The sequence below is a fragment of the Hibiscus syriacus genome, unplaced genomic scaffold, assembly GCF_006381635.1.
Source record: "Hibiscus syriacus cultivar Baekdansim isolate YM2019G1 unplaced genomic scaffold, ASM638163v2 tig00113421_pilon, whole genome shotgun sequence".
In the NCBI taxonomy this organism is placed as follows: domain Eukaryota; kingdom Viridiplantae; phylum Streptophyta; class Magnoliopsida; order Malvales; family Malvaceae; genus Hibiscus; species Hibiscus syriacus.
The window spans coordinates 209,796-223,790 of NW_024063462.1; the positions used below are offsets into that span (position 1 = coordinate 209,796).

Genomic DNA, 13,995 nt, shown 5'->3' on the forward strand with positions numbered 1-13,995 from the left:
AGGTCCAGCCGATAAAGCTTTCGGCTTTAACACTCGCCACAATCCATTCAATCTTTAAATGTACTTATGGGAGAATCAATACAACTATATTAAATTCAAAAAAATATTTCCTCTCAAATACAGTGTTAAAAATTTATTATAACCGGATTAATATATTTTTTATTTTTCATAAATAATTTTTTTAATTGAGAGAAGTCTAGTAAATATTTTTTATTATTTTTTAAAAATATATATTAATATTAATCAATACTTTTACAAAATAATTGGCAACCCCTTGGCCCCATGAAGTTCCACCCATGTACTTTGTCATATAATTTGTATCTTATATTGACTATGCACATAATTTTAGGAAATATATTTATTCAAGAGAAACGAAAAAATTACCTTAAAAACAATTGATTGTTTTGATACGTGCAAATGAGTGGGATAGATAAGGGTAAAAAAAGAAAGGCAGAAAGGCACCTAAAGTCCCTGAACTTTCCAAAAAAAATAATAATGTGGCCCTCATCCTATTTTTTGGATCAATATGGCCCTCTAACTCGAAAAAATACCATTTGACCAACAATTTTCGTCAATAACTAAATGTTATGTTAATTACAACCATTATAAATTGGATAAATTACATCATTCACCACTCAACTATTTTCTTCTCTTATATTTTGGTCGATAAACTTTACAAATTTTCAATTTCGAAAATCCTCGAGACTTCAGGGACTAAGGTTGTAGTTAATGCATTTTACCCCTATTTGTCTAACTTCATTCCTCTCCTTCTCGCCGCTGCAGAGAGTCAAGTTCAACAGAACCGCCATTGATCCTTAAAACAAGATCATTGCATTACCTTAGCAAATGATTAACACATCAGGAGGACGTAAAGAGCTTAGTCATGATAGACCATGATTTCGAAATTAAGCTTATCGAACAAAAGCCTTATGTTTTTCAAGTAAAAGAGCTTACCAAATATCATACTGGTATTGTAGACTTTGCCTCTTTGACAATAGTAAGCATAGTTTATTGCAGATAGTGATAACAACAATCCACCACTTATAAATTTACCTTGCAAATGGGAACATAATTTACCCTTTATTTTCTACATGCAATGCAATAGGTAGAAAAACAAAGCAAAAATAGTACACTAGCCGTGTAACACCCTCTACTCGGCTTAATTAAAAACAGGGTCGGAGATGTAATCGGAAATCACAATCAGATTTTAAACAAGCATTTCTAAATATTCAATGATACATGTGAATCTCATGGCCAATCATGAATAAATCACCCTTGTTAAGCAATTTCCCATGTAGCTTCTGATTAAGAACCAAATCATATCTTTTTCATAACATTAAGGACAAAATTATAATTACTTTACAATTAAGGGACCAAATTAAAAATATAAAGAAAATTATAAGGACTACATTGAATTTTTCAAAATTTAAGGGTCTAAGTGTAAACATGTAACATCCTCAAAACCGAGTTAGTGACTAAATTGTAAAACTTCAAAATTTGGTGACTAAAGCAGAATAATCGAATAGTATTGTAATTTGATATAGGGTTAAATTGCAAGGAAGATGGAATTGAAGGATAGAATAGTCATTTGCGTAGAAAATAATTAAAGAAGAGATATATATTAGCTACACGTGGAAGAGAATGAAGCAAAACACAAGGTTCTAGAGTTCTCTTTTTATCTTCTTTCTCCACAAGTGAAGAGGTCAAAACAAAGGTGAGATTTCTCATGAGCTAATTGTTTGCTGAAATTTAAGTTTTGTTTTGATCATTAGATGATAATTAAGCTTAAGGAAAGCTTAATTTATCTTAGAACAACAAGATGAAGAGTGTATGAAGAATTAAAGGTTAGGAGTTCTTGAATGAAATTTTGAAATAAAGTTCATAATGAGAATTGGAAGTTGAATTTGACTTGTCACCAACTTGAGTAAGGAATATGAAGTATTAGAATTAGATTTAGAAAATGTTGGAATTTGAGTAAGATTCTTGAATTTTATGTGGAGGATTGAATTTTGAAGTTTAAGAGATATTGAATGGGTATAATTAGTTTAAGTAGGTGTATGAAAGTTAGAGACATAAAAAGAGGTGAAATAGGAAGTGTTGAGAGGATTATGAAGGGATTTTCGTTCTCAAAATAACATTTCTGGGCTGTGTGCATCGATACACATTCAATGTGTACCGATGCACTCTCAAATAAATGAACATCGAATTGAATTAGTGCATCAATGCATGAGGAGTGCATCGATGCACTCCCTTAAAATGAAAACATCGAATGTGATTTGTGTACAGATACATAGATAGTGCATCGATGCACATATTAAGGGATGCATCGATACACTATCGAGTGCATCGATACATACCTTCATTAAAAGATAAAAATAGCTTTCTTTTTAGTCTAAGAAGTGATAATTTAGAATATATCAATTAGTATATTGATATGTATCAAATTACTATGTAGATATAGAACATAATCTTGTTCCATAACAAACAAAGTATTAGAATCGAGTCAAAGCAAGGCTAAGGTGAGTGCATATCTTATATGAAATTGTATTGAGATAAGACTTGCGATGAGTCTATCTCTTATAGTTAAACTTATGATTTCACATTCATGTACATGCATATTTATATATGTATTAATGCTATAATGTTTTCATGCATAATTTATTTATGCTTTAATAGGAACTTATTTGAATGAATGCAACAATATGAGAGTCCATTCAGATATGGGAAATAATGAAAATTATCATGTGTACTCATATGAAGTGAATTATGTGTTTATGTGAAAAGTGATAGAAGAGATATGAAAATGAGAATCGTATTATAATTAAGCCCATGTGACTTAACGTGAGAGTTGTAGGTATAATTGGCATGCCAAGAGTTGAGGGATTATCAGTGGTCCTTTGGGACATTGTGGTCCTTCGGGACAAATATTCAGTGCCCCTAGTGGGATTTTATTCGAGATGTGGTGATAGCATTGTGCACAACCTCAGTGTACTCGCGTACCTTCTGTTCTCAATAACGTACATGGGCGATCCAAAGATAAATTAAAGTGAAACTATCATAAGAATACAAGTTTTATATATGTGCATATTATCATCATATTTGTTATAGTGTAATAGATACATGCAAGTTGAAATGTCATGATCAATTGTAAGAATGCATGTTCATGAATTCATTGTTATATAGGTATATATATATATTTATGTTATGCCTCACTAAGTCTGTGACTTAGCGTGTAAGTGATTTACACGTAGGTACCAGGAATCGGGAAGAACAGAAATAGGAGTGGCAAGAACATCAACACTGCTAGAAGATCATATCAGAAGTAACTGATAAAGTATGTATTTTGTTGTATATAGTGTGTTGGCATGTAAGAAAAGTGTCAGTTATGAATGCTCTGATCGATTTTGGTTATTTTGGTCAATTTATGTAAATAAATTACCTTTATTTTAATGAATGTTTTAAATTTTCCTTGAATTTTGTCAAGAGTCAAAGTTTGAAAAGTCAATGTGACACCTCAGACTCGTATTCGGGTCGGGTACGGGTTAGAGGTGTTACATTTAATAGTATCAGAGCTACGGTTTAGTCGATTCTCGGCATAAACCGGAGTCTAGAGTGTCTTATAAAGTATACATGCCAACAAAATAGTGAAAACTTCTGATATGATATAATAGTAAGTGAAGCAGGAGATGACAGACCCGCTGAAAGTAGCAATTCACCTGCCCTGGCCAGGCAAGGTGAAGAACATACACCTTCTGGAGTGTCTGTGAGTGATCATGATGTGTTCTTCAGGACGTTGGACGCTGTCTTGGCGCGTTTCCAACCTCCTGCTACTTTAACTCCGAAAATGAATGTTGCAAAAGAGTTGAAGGGTTTAGGAGCACCAGAGTTTAGAGGTGAAGCCGAAGAAGGTCCTGTTGCGGCGGACCTTTGGCTTAATGACATGAAAATTATGCTTGAAGGACTTCATTGTTCTGATGCTGACAAGTTGGATGGAGTAGTCTCTTTACTTTGAGGGTGTAGACACCCATTTTCGTCTGGGTCTACAAAAACATTATATTATATTTATTTATTTATTTATTATTATTATTATTTATTTTATTATTTTTGTAGGCCTCACACTCAATAACCCTAATTTAGTGAGATTCAAAGAATAAACCAACGTATTTGAGTCCTATTGAAACACTAAAACCAACGTATTTGAGTCCTATTGAAACACTAAAACCAAAACATTTTAAGTACAAGTAGGACTCTAAATCTGAGCTAAAAACAGGTTTCTTTAGACTATAAATAGACTCAAGCATCAAGAGGAAATGAGAGAAAAACGCGGAACCAAAATCAGAGGAAGGAGCAACGATTTGGAAAAACTAAGGGAAGAAAAGGATAAAAAATAAGCGTGGAGGATCCAAAGCCAGTATCTAAAAGCACGAGGAGTGGCAGAGCATTTTCATTACAAATCCAGTCTCTCTACATGCAAAACATAGGAGATGTAACAACTTTTGACTTATTCTTTTTATTTCATTTTTTATTTATTTACTTTATATATATTTTTCATTTTCTCCTAATTTTAATATTTTTATTTCTTTTTACATTGTTATATATATATATATTTTTTTCATTTTTTATTAATATTATTATATTAATATTTTTTATTATTCTTTTCTCATGTTTATTTTCATTTTTTATAATCCAACACTTTTGACTTTTTAGGGATACTTTCAATCGATCAAAGATAATTAATTCGAATTGAATTTTTAAATTTCAATTTAAATTTTGATTTTCGCGATTAAGACAACCGATGAATTAATTGGTACCGAGAGGGCGGTTCAAGGGTGCTAATCCTTCCTTGACCGTAATCGACTCCCGAACCCGACACGTTTCTGGTACAACGCAGATCAGGTAAGATAGTGTCATACCTACCTAAATTCGTTTTAAATTCTCGGTGGCGACTTCAATTCATTTAATCCAAGTCGAATCCCTATTCAGGGCCCAACCGAAAGACGGTTCTGACAGCTTGGCGACTCCGCTGGCGATAGGTAAGTGAGTCATGCCGAAATTAATTTTCGATTGTCTTTTTTAGCGAAAATTACAGGTTTAAATTTTAATTTCTTTATTCAATTCTTATTATTTATCTTTGATTATTTTTTCAAATAAATAGTTGTACTAACGGTTTTTAATGATTTCAGATATTTTTCAAAATTGTCATCTTTAGCTCTATACCCGAGTCCGAACCCTTTTAAGTGGGAGTGAAAGCGACGCCTTTGAGGGAATTTATTCTCTGTATGGGCCTAGCAAGTAACCTTTGAGATTCACATACCTTATTTCTTCGTGTGAATTTATTCTCCGTATGGGCATAAGGGAATGTATCCTCTCGAGTTTAACTTAGTCCACATAAGCTTGAGATGGGCTTAGGACTAAGGGTCTGGCAAGCCCAAGGGGGAACCAGCAAGGAGAACTCGAGTACATTTTTTAGAACCTAAACCGGGAGAGTACAGGGAATTAGAGCCCACCCCAAAACCTCATTCCAAACCCTAGGCTGCTTTGTTTCCTGCCTTACTTTTTGTTCAAAGCATGCGAGCTAGACAAATATGCGGTTAGGATTTGTTTGAAATTAGCATGCGGGATAGAGATCATATCCAAGTAGGAATTAAAGCATGTGGGGTAAACATCATGTGGGGTAGGACTTTTATTTTTCATTATTATTATTTATTATTTTCACCTCACTAACTCTTTTCATTTTTATTTTATTTTATTTTCATCACTTGTATCATTTAAAAGAGCTGTTGATCCACCAAAAATGTGTTTGTTAAACATGAATAATCTGTATTAATGGACAAAGGGGTTGTAATACAAGAGATGAAAAAATAGAGGACAGTATACAAGGCGACTATGTGTCGCATTCAATCCAGAAAACGTGGTGCCCACAATTGAAGAGTGTATCACTCTGCTGTATTATAAAGGACTCAGAATGAATCGGGTCTACATCAAGCACAATGAAGTCTATCTTTGAAGAACTGACTGGCAGAGGTTGCAGGGGCAGGATGAAGGGAGTTTGTTGAGTTAATCGATCGACGGAATCAGCCAAGAGGGGGTGAATTGGCAATTAAAATTTTGGTGGAAGCTTTTGTAGAAAATTAAAAGTAATTGCACAGCGATTTAGAGTGGTTCGACTTTCTCAATTAAAGTCTACGTCCACTACCTTAGCTATCCACACTAAGGATTTTCCAACAAATTCACTAATTTGTTCTTTCTTTTGAGGCCAAAAAGATAACCTTACAACTCCCTCAAGAATATACCCCAATTCTTGAGAACACTCTTTCTCAAAGAGAAGATTACAAATTTGCAAACTTACAAGGAAATCCTCACAAGGCAGATTGTTTGCACAATTCTAGAACAAAGAAAAGAACACTAAAAAATGAATACAATTGAGTACAAGTAGTGTTATTGAAAGCAAAATGAATATTGAATGAAAAATAGGCTTGAAATGCTCAAACTTGAGGTTTGATGCTTTCTCTTTGTTTCTCTCTTGATTCTTGTTGATTGTTGTTTCTTGTTATTGATCAATGGCTTCTAAGCTTGTTTAAATACACCTTCAAATCATTCTGAACGTTGCGGATGCTTAGTGGAGTCAATAGAGTCATTTAAGTGTGAAAACAATTAATTAAAGCAGTTGGGAGCGTCAGTGCATCGTTGCATACCCATGGTGCATCGGTGCATCAGTGTAAAATTCAAATATTTTGACCGTTGGACCCTTAGTGCATCGGTGCACTAAGAGTGCATCGATGCATCAAGTGCATTCGATGTTTCAAAATATCCAGAGTGTATCGATACATGGCTGGTGCATCGATGCATCAAATGCATTCGATGTTTTCATAAAATCCTCAGTGCATCGATGCATGGTATATGCATCGATGCATGAAATGCATTCGATGTTCAATTTAATTCATGGGGCATCGATGCATAGATTGGTGCATCGGTGCATCACTCTGAAAAATTGATTTTGGGCTTGATTTTGGTTCAAAATACTTTGTGAAAATTGTATAAAAAATATATTAAGTATAAAACACAATTTTACACATTTAGTAAGGTTTGAATTTGATCTTGAAAAGACTTGGAGTAATTGATTTGATATTCGAATAATTGTATCGAATATACTTATAAAATCATTTGTAAAATCTTAAAATTTATTTAACTTAATTTGTTATATCGAAACATCGAAATGTTTTCAACAATCTCCCCCTTTTTGATATAACAAAACATGTGTGTAATTTTATGATTTTCTTTTAAAATAAATTTTGAAAAATTAAGTTTGAAATTACTCTCTCTTACTTTAACACTTCTCCCCTTTAAAACATTTTAACACTTAACACTTCTCCCCCTTTTTGTTAAATCAAAAAGACTTAAAAAATAGATTTAAACAAGGTTTTGAAAACATAGCCAATTGATTATATATATATATATAGCTTAAGCTGCTAAGATCACAATCAAAACAGAGATTAGCCATTAGTTCCATAACCAACATTCATAAACAAATGTGAAATGGCACAATTGGTCATAATGAAACTAGTATGTAAATGATGCAAAAATAAAATTAAGCTCATAATGAAAATTCAAACAAAATATATATAAATATTAAGTTCAAAAATCCATAAAACAACAAATAAGTTCAAAACATCCAACAACCATCAAATTTAAACATCCAGAAACATCAAAATCAATCAAAGTTTGAAAATCCAAGAAAACATAACAAGGAAACAAATTCACTCCATCGGAGGATCGGGAGGAGGAGGATAATGAGCTCGAACTTCAAGAGTGAGTGCGTCCATACGTTCACACATCTCCTGCTGAAACTCAGTAATCTGAGACTCCATGGAGGCAAACCTCAGATCAAACGACTCCAAGAAGGATCGAAAATATGGTGGCATTTGATCTTCTTACAGTGCCGGTTTCAGTGCAGGCTCATCGTCTCGAACGTGATCGTCGATATCTTGCATAAGTTTTTGAAACTCAGGAACATCGTCAGCAGTCGGTGCCGGAGGAGGAGGAGGAGTACGATAAGAGCTAGGAGCAGCGCGTGAAGAGCTAGCTCCCGAGGTTTGCATACCAGGTCGAAATACCCAAAGACCGATTTCCTCATCTTGTTTCCAATCTGCTTTCTTCAAGGAAGTAAGATTGATTTGATTTTGGAGTGGGATAGGATTGTCGAGAGAGACGTTTAGACCGAGTTTGATAAACAGGTTACTCAGAAGACATCCATAAATCAATGTTTCAACATGTTTTGAAGGAACAATGTTTATGATATCCACTAGTTGACTAAAAATAATGTGGGGCAGATTTATTTTGATCTTATTTTTAATACAGTGCATCCACCATAAATCCCTAGCACGAAGAGTGGAGTACCTACCTCCGGATGGTCTAAACCACCAAGAGATCATCAAATAAAGAAAACGATCGTGATGAGATCGTAGAGTACTAACACCAGAATTTGGAACATAAGGATATTCCACATTTTCAGTCTCATTAAATAACCCATCATCATCTAACCCAAAATAGAAACCTATAGTCTCGGGGTCAATATTAATATATTGGCCTTAAAGATAGGATCTAATGGCTATAGTCCCACATTGAGTTTCGTTTTGAGTACATACCGCATTGGAATCGAAAATGCGAACTAACAGTTGATAAACGATTGGTTGGAGCTGAAACATTTTATCAAACTTCCAAGCTTTAAGAATCAGAAGGTATTCAAAGTCAATATCTATCATAGCTTGAAGAGAAGGAATACGCTCTTCCCAGATTCTATAAGATTGAAAAGAATTTCTGTACCTAGAGTACAATTCGTCTCTACGACGCTCAGGCATGTTAAAACAAGATCCTAATAGAGATGTAGGTGGAGGAGGAACGAGATTAGGAGGTTGGTTTGAACGAGAATGACTCGATGAAGTCCTAGGGCGTTTGGGATTTGACATGTTTTAAAGATTCGGAAAAGGAATGTAACCTGCAATTTGAAACACATGTATGCACAATAATCAATCCCAAAACTCAATTGAGTCCTCACTAATTCAAGGTTCTCTAAACCGAATCCTAATGGGAAAGTTTTGAAAACTATTTGAAAACAATTTTTGTAAAATCATAATATGTATAGTTTTTATGAAAACAACATAATTAAATCAAAAACATCAAATTTAAAAATTAAATTCAAATTTTTGATTTTTTTATTTCAAAAGTTCAAAAATCTCTTTGAAAATTTGTGAGTTTTTGATGAAATTGGTTGTAAAATCTAGTTTGTAATTATCAAACAATCAATGCCCGATAAAATGTTCATCCTATAACTAATTAAAACTAGTCCTAAGATTAGAATATAATAAAAATAGGTTTTTAGAAAAAATACCTTGAAAATTTTGGATTGATGAGAATGAGATGTTGTGTTGCACGTTTTAATGATAGTAGCAGGATATAGAGATGAAAAGCTCGAAGATTCCGATAATATTTCATTGATTTTGAGCAAAAGGAGATTTTTGAATAAGAGAGGGACGAACGGTGGGGTGTTTTGAGGTTTAGACATTTGAAAGAATGAGAAAATAGGGTTTTATTACCTAAAACCCAACGGATGCATCGATGCATGGCCTTGTGCATCGATGCACATTCAAGGCGTGTATCGGTGTACCTTCATGGTGTATTGATGCACATTCAAGGATGCATCGATGCACTGTTAGGTGTATCGATGCATGATGCACAAAAATGTCAAAAATCTATTTTAAACACTCAAAATGCTAAATTAATTGGCTCTAGTGGTATTGGCAACTCATATATTGAAAATTAATCATGTTTAATCAATCAAATTAATCCTTAAACTACTTTTGAACATAAAATTAATTTTCATCAAGCAACAAAAACTCCCCCTAACTAATAGCAAAGAATGCAATCAAAAATTATTATTATAAGCATTTTTCATTTATACTTAAAAGTGATAAGATTATTTTAAACACTAATTGAAGATAGGTCAGTTAAACCTAATTCTCTCCTAAGTGTCCAAAATCTTTCTTTGTCTAAAGGTTTTGTAAAGATATCCGCTAATTGGTGCAAAATATCAACAAATTCTAGAACTACATCTTCCTTAGCGACATGGTCTCTAATGAAGTGATGTCTAATTTCAATATGCATAGTTCTAGAGTGTTGGATGGGATTTTTAGTGAGACAAATAACACTAGTATTGTCACACTTGATAGGAATGGTACCTACTTCAAATTCATAATCGAAAAGTTGTTGTTTCATCCATAAAACTTGTGCACAACAACTACCGGCTGAAATATATTCTGCTTCAGTGGTAGATAATGCAACACAATTTTGTTTCTTTGAAAACCAAGCAATCAGCATATTTCCAAGGAATTGGAAAGTACCGGAGGTGCTTTTCCTATCTAATTTGCATCCTCCATAATCCGCATCAGAGAAGGCATGCAAGCTAAAGCTAGAGTCTCTAGGATACCAAAGTCCTAAACTATGAGTGTCCTTAAGGTATCTAAAGATCCTCTTAGCAGCTAGTAAATGTGATTCCTTAGGGTATGATTGAAATCTAGCACATAAGCAAACACTAAACATAATGTCCGATCTACTTACAGTTAGATAAAGCAAATAACCAATCATTGACCTATACAATTTAACATCCACACTTTTACCTCCTTCATCTATGTCAAGCTTTGTTGATGAGCTCATTGGAGTGTCATGCGGTTTCCCATTTTCCAGTCCAAACTTCTTGAGCATGTCTTTGACGTACTTAGCTTGATTGATGAAGATGCCATCTTTTCTTTGCTTGATTTGGAGTCCCAAGAAAAATGAGAGCTCCCCCATCATGCTCATCTCGAATTCACTTTGCATTAGCTTAGAAAATTCTTGGCAAAGAACATCATTAGTAGAACAAAATATTATATCATCAACATAAATTTGAAATACTAATAAATCTTTACCTTTATGCTTTAAAAACAATGTAGTGTCAACCTTCCCTTTTGAAAAACCTTTTTCAATTAAAAAGTTTGACAATTTTTCATACCAAGTTTTAGGAGCTTGTTTTAAACCATAAAGCACTTTTGTCAATTTAAGAACATGATTTTGAAATTTTAAATCTTCAAAACCTGGAGGTTGTTCCACATACACTTATTCCTTTATAAAACCATTTAAAAATGCACTTTTAACATCCATTTGATATAATTTAAATTCAAGAAAACATGTAAATGCTAATAACACTATAATTGTTTCCCTCCTAGCTACGGGAGTATATGTTTCATCATAGTCTATGCCTTCTTCTTGAGTATAGCCTTGAGCAACAAGTCTAGCCTTGTTTCTCACTATATTACCACTCTCATCAAGTTTATTCCTAAATACCCATCTAGTACCTACAGTAGATTTATTACTAGGCCTTTCAACTAATGTCCATACTTTACTTCTCTCAAATTGATTTAACTCTTCTTGCATAGCCATAATCCAATGTTCATCTTTTAATGCTTCTTTAATATTCATAGGCTCTATGCATGAGATAAATGCAATATAATTATAAATATTTCTAAGAGAAGATCGAGTTGTTACCCCTTTGGACGAATCACTTATAATCTCACCATCCTCGACATAGTTATACTCTCTTGGGTAAGATACTTCCCTTTCTTCAATGGTTGGATTCTCGAGAGAATCTTGAGTTTCCTCATCTTTCGTTTCTTCCTTTGATGATCGTTCTCCACCGTCATGTTCAACGTCATTTATATTTATAATACCTACATCATCATTCAAACAAGAATCCTTCCTCGGAAGGGGATTATCATCGAAAACAACATGTATAGACTCTTTTAACACTAAAGTTCTTTTATTAAATACTCGATAAGCTTTAGAATTTAAGGAATAACCCATAAAAATTAATTCATCACTTTTAGCATCAAATTTGCCAAGATTGTCTTTATCGTTGTTTAAAACAAAACATTTACATCCAAAAGGATGAAAATAACTAATGTTAGGTTTTTTATTTTTGAAAAGTTCATATGGAGTTTTCGATAAGATTGGCCTAATCATTACTCGATTTACAGCATAATAAGCAGTGTTTGTGGCTTTCACCCAAAAAATATTTTGGCAAATTGTTTTCACATAGCATGGTTCTAGCCATTTCTTCTAAAGTTCGATTTTTCCTCTCAACAACTCCATTTTGTTGAGGGGTTCTAGGTGCTGAAAAATTATGGCTAATACCATTAGAATTACAAAAATTAGTAAATCCAAGATTTTCAAATTCAGTTTCATGATCACTCCTAACACTAGTTATAGAGTAACATTTTTCGTTTTGGATTACTTTTGAAAACATGATGAATTTTTCTAATGCTTCATCTTTAGTAATTAAGAACATAACCCAAGTATATCTAGAATTTTCATCTACCAAGACAAATGCATATTGTTTTCCACCCAAGCTAGTAGTCCTAGTTGGCCCAAAAAGATCTATATGGATCAATTGTAATACTCTACTAGTTGATACATCATTAATGAATTTAAAAGAAATTCACTCTTTTTTTCCTTTAGCAAAAGCATCACATATTTTATCATTATCAAATTTAAGGTTAGGCAACCCTCAAACTAAATTTCCTTAAATTAGCCGTTGCAAAACACTCATACTAGCATGCCCTAGTCTCCTATGCCATAACCAACTATCATGCTCATAATTAGCAACTAGGCATAAATTAGTCATATCAATAGAGTCTAAATGCACCATGTATATGTTTCATATTCTATTACCAACAAGCATAATCCGATTAGATGCAATGTCAATAACTTTACAACCATTAGTTTTAAACATGACATTTAATCCTTTATCACATAATTGACTAATACTTAAGAGATTATGCTTTAATCCATTCACATATAAAACATTTTTAATTTGTATGGAAGAGGTATTACCTATGGTTCCTATACCTTCGATGTGACCTTTTGAATTTTCACCAAAAGTCACTTCTCCTCCATTTTTGGCGTTAAGCTCTATGAACCGGCTTTTGTCTCCGGTCATGTGTCTTCAGCATCCACTATCAAGGTACCATGAGTTTGAATTTATTTCTCGTGCCTTGTAGCAATGTTCCTTTTCCTACAAACATAGATTAATTTCTAATTTTTGGTACCCAAATTATTTTGGGTTCATATTCATTAGTTTCCAAAATCCTAGTCCCCTTAGGTATCCATTTGTGTAGGATATCTTTATCTTTAGTAGTAATGAGTCCTTTAGGAACCCATATACTTCTAATGATTTTTCTATTAGAGGTTCTTCGGGGACCTCTATGATTGTAGTTTTTAAACCTTTTTCTATCAAAGTTGGATTTTGAATTTTCTCCATTTTCAAAACGTTTTGTTCCAACTTTATCAAAAGAAGCTTTAAGATCATCAATTTTATTTTGATGATCATCAATTTTCTTTTGATGATCATCATTGACCTTTGAAAGTAAATTTTACAAATCTGAATTTTTCTTTTCAAATTCTTCTAGTTTGATTTGCAAATCTTTGATTTTACTTTCAAAATCATTGTTGGTCTTGGATATGAGTTTATTTTCATTTTTCAATTTTGTGACATCATTTTTATATTTTAAAAACAATTTCTCATAATTTGAAGCCAACCCATTATATTCCTCTAATAACTCATCATAAGATAAATCATCTAATTCAGATGAGTTAGAGGTTTCCTTAGAATCTTCCCCGAATGCCATCAAGCACAAGTTTGCTACTTCTTGTTCCTCCTTATCGGAACCCTCTTCATCGCTCCATGTAGCCACATGAGCCTTGTGCTTATTCTTCGAATGACCCTTTCTTTTCAATTGTGAGCAATCATATTTGACATGCCCAGTTTTTTGCATTCATAGCAAATGATCAGGTCCTTCTCATTTGGTTCATTTTTGAGGCCTTCATTTCATTTGAATTTTCTTACTCGGTAAGGTCTCATCACTTTTCTGAACCATTTGGCAAAAAATGCCATTTCCTCATCATCGT

General features: G+C 33.2%; 1 long non-coding RNA gene across 1 annotated transcript in view; it reads left to right on the forward strand.

Moving 5' to 3' along the window:
- Positions 1-13,698, forward strand: part of LOC120186438 — a 30,473-nt gene extending 16,775 nt beyond the window's left edge. Inside the window, exon 4 of the long non-coding RNA XR_005522202.1 lies at positions 13,687-13,698. This is a non-coding gene — a long non-coding RNA (uncharacterized LOC120186438). The remainder of the gene's footprint in view (positions 1-13,686) is intronic.
- The last annotated feature ends 297 nt before the right edge of the window (positions 13,699-13,995 follow it).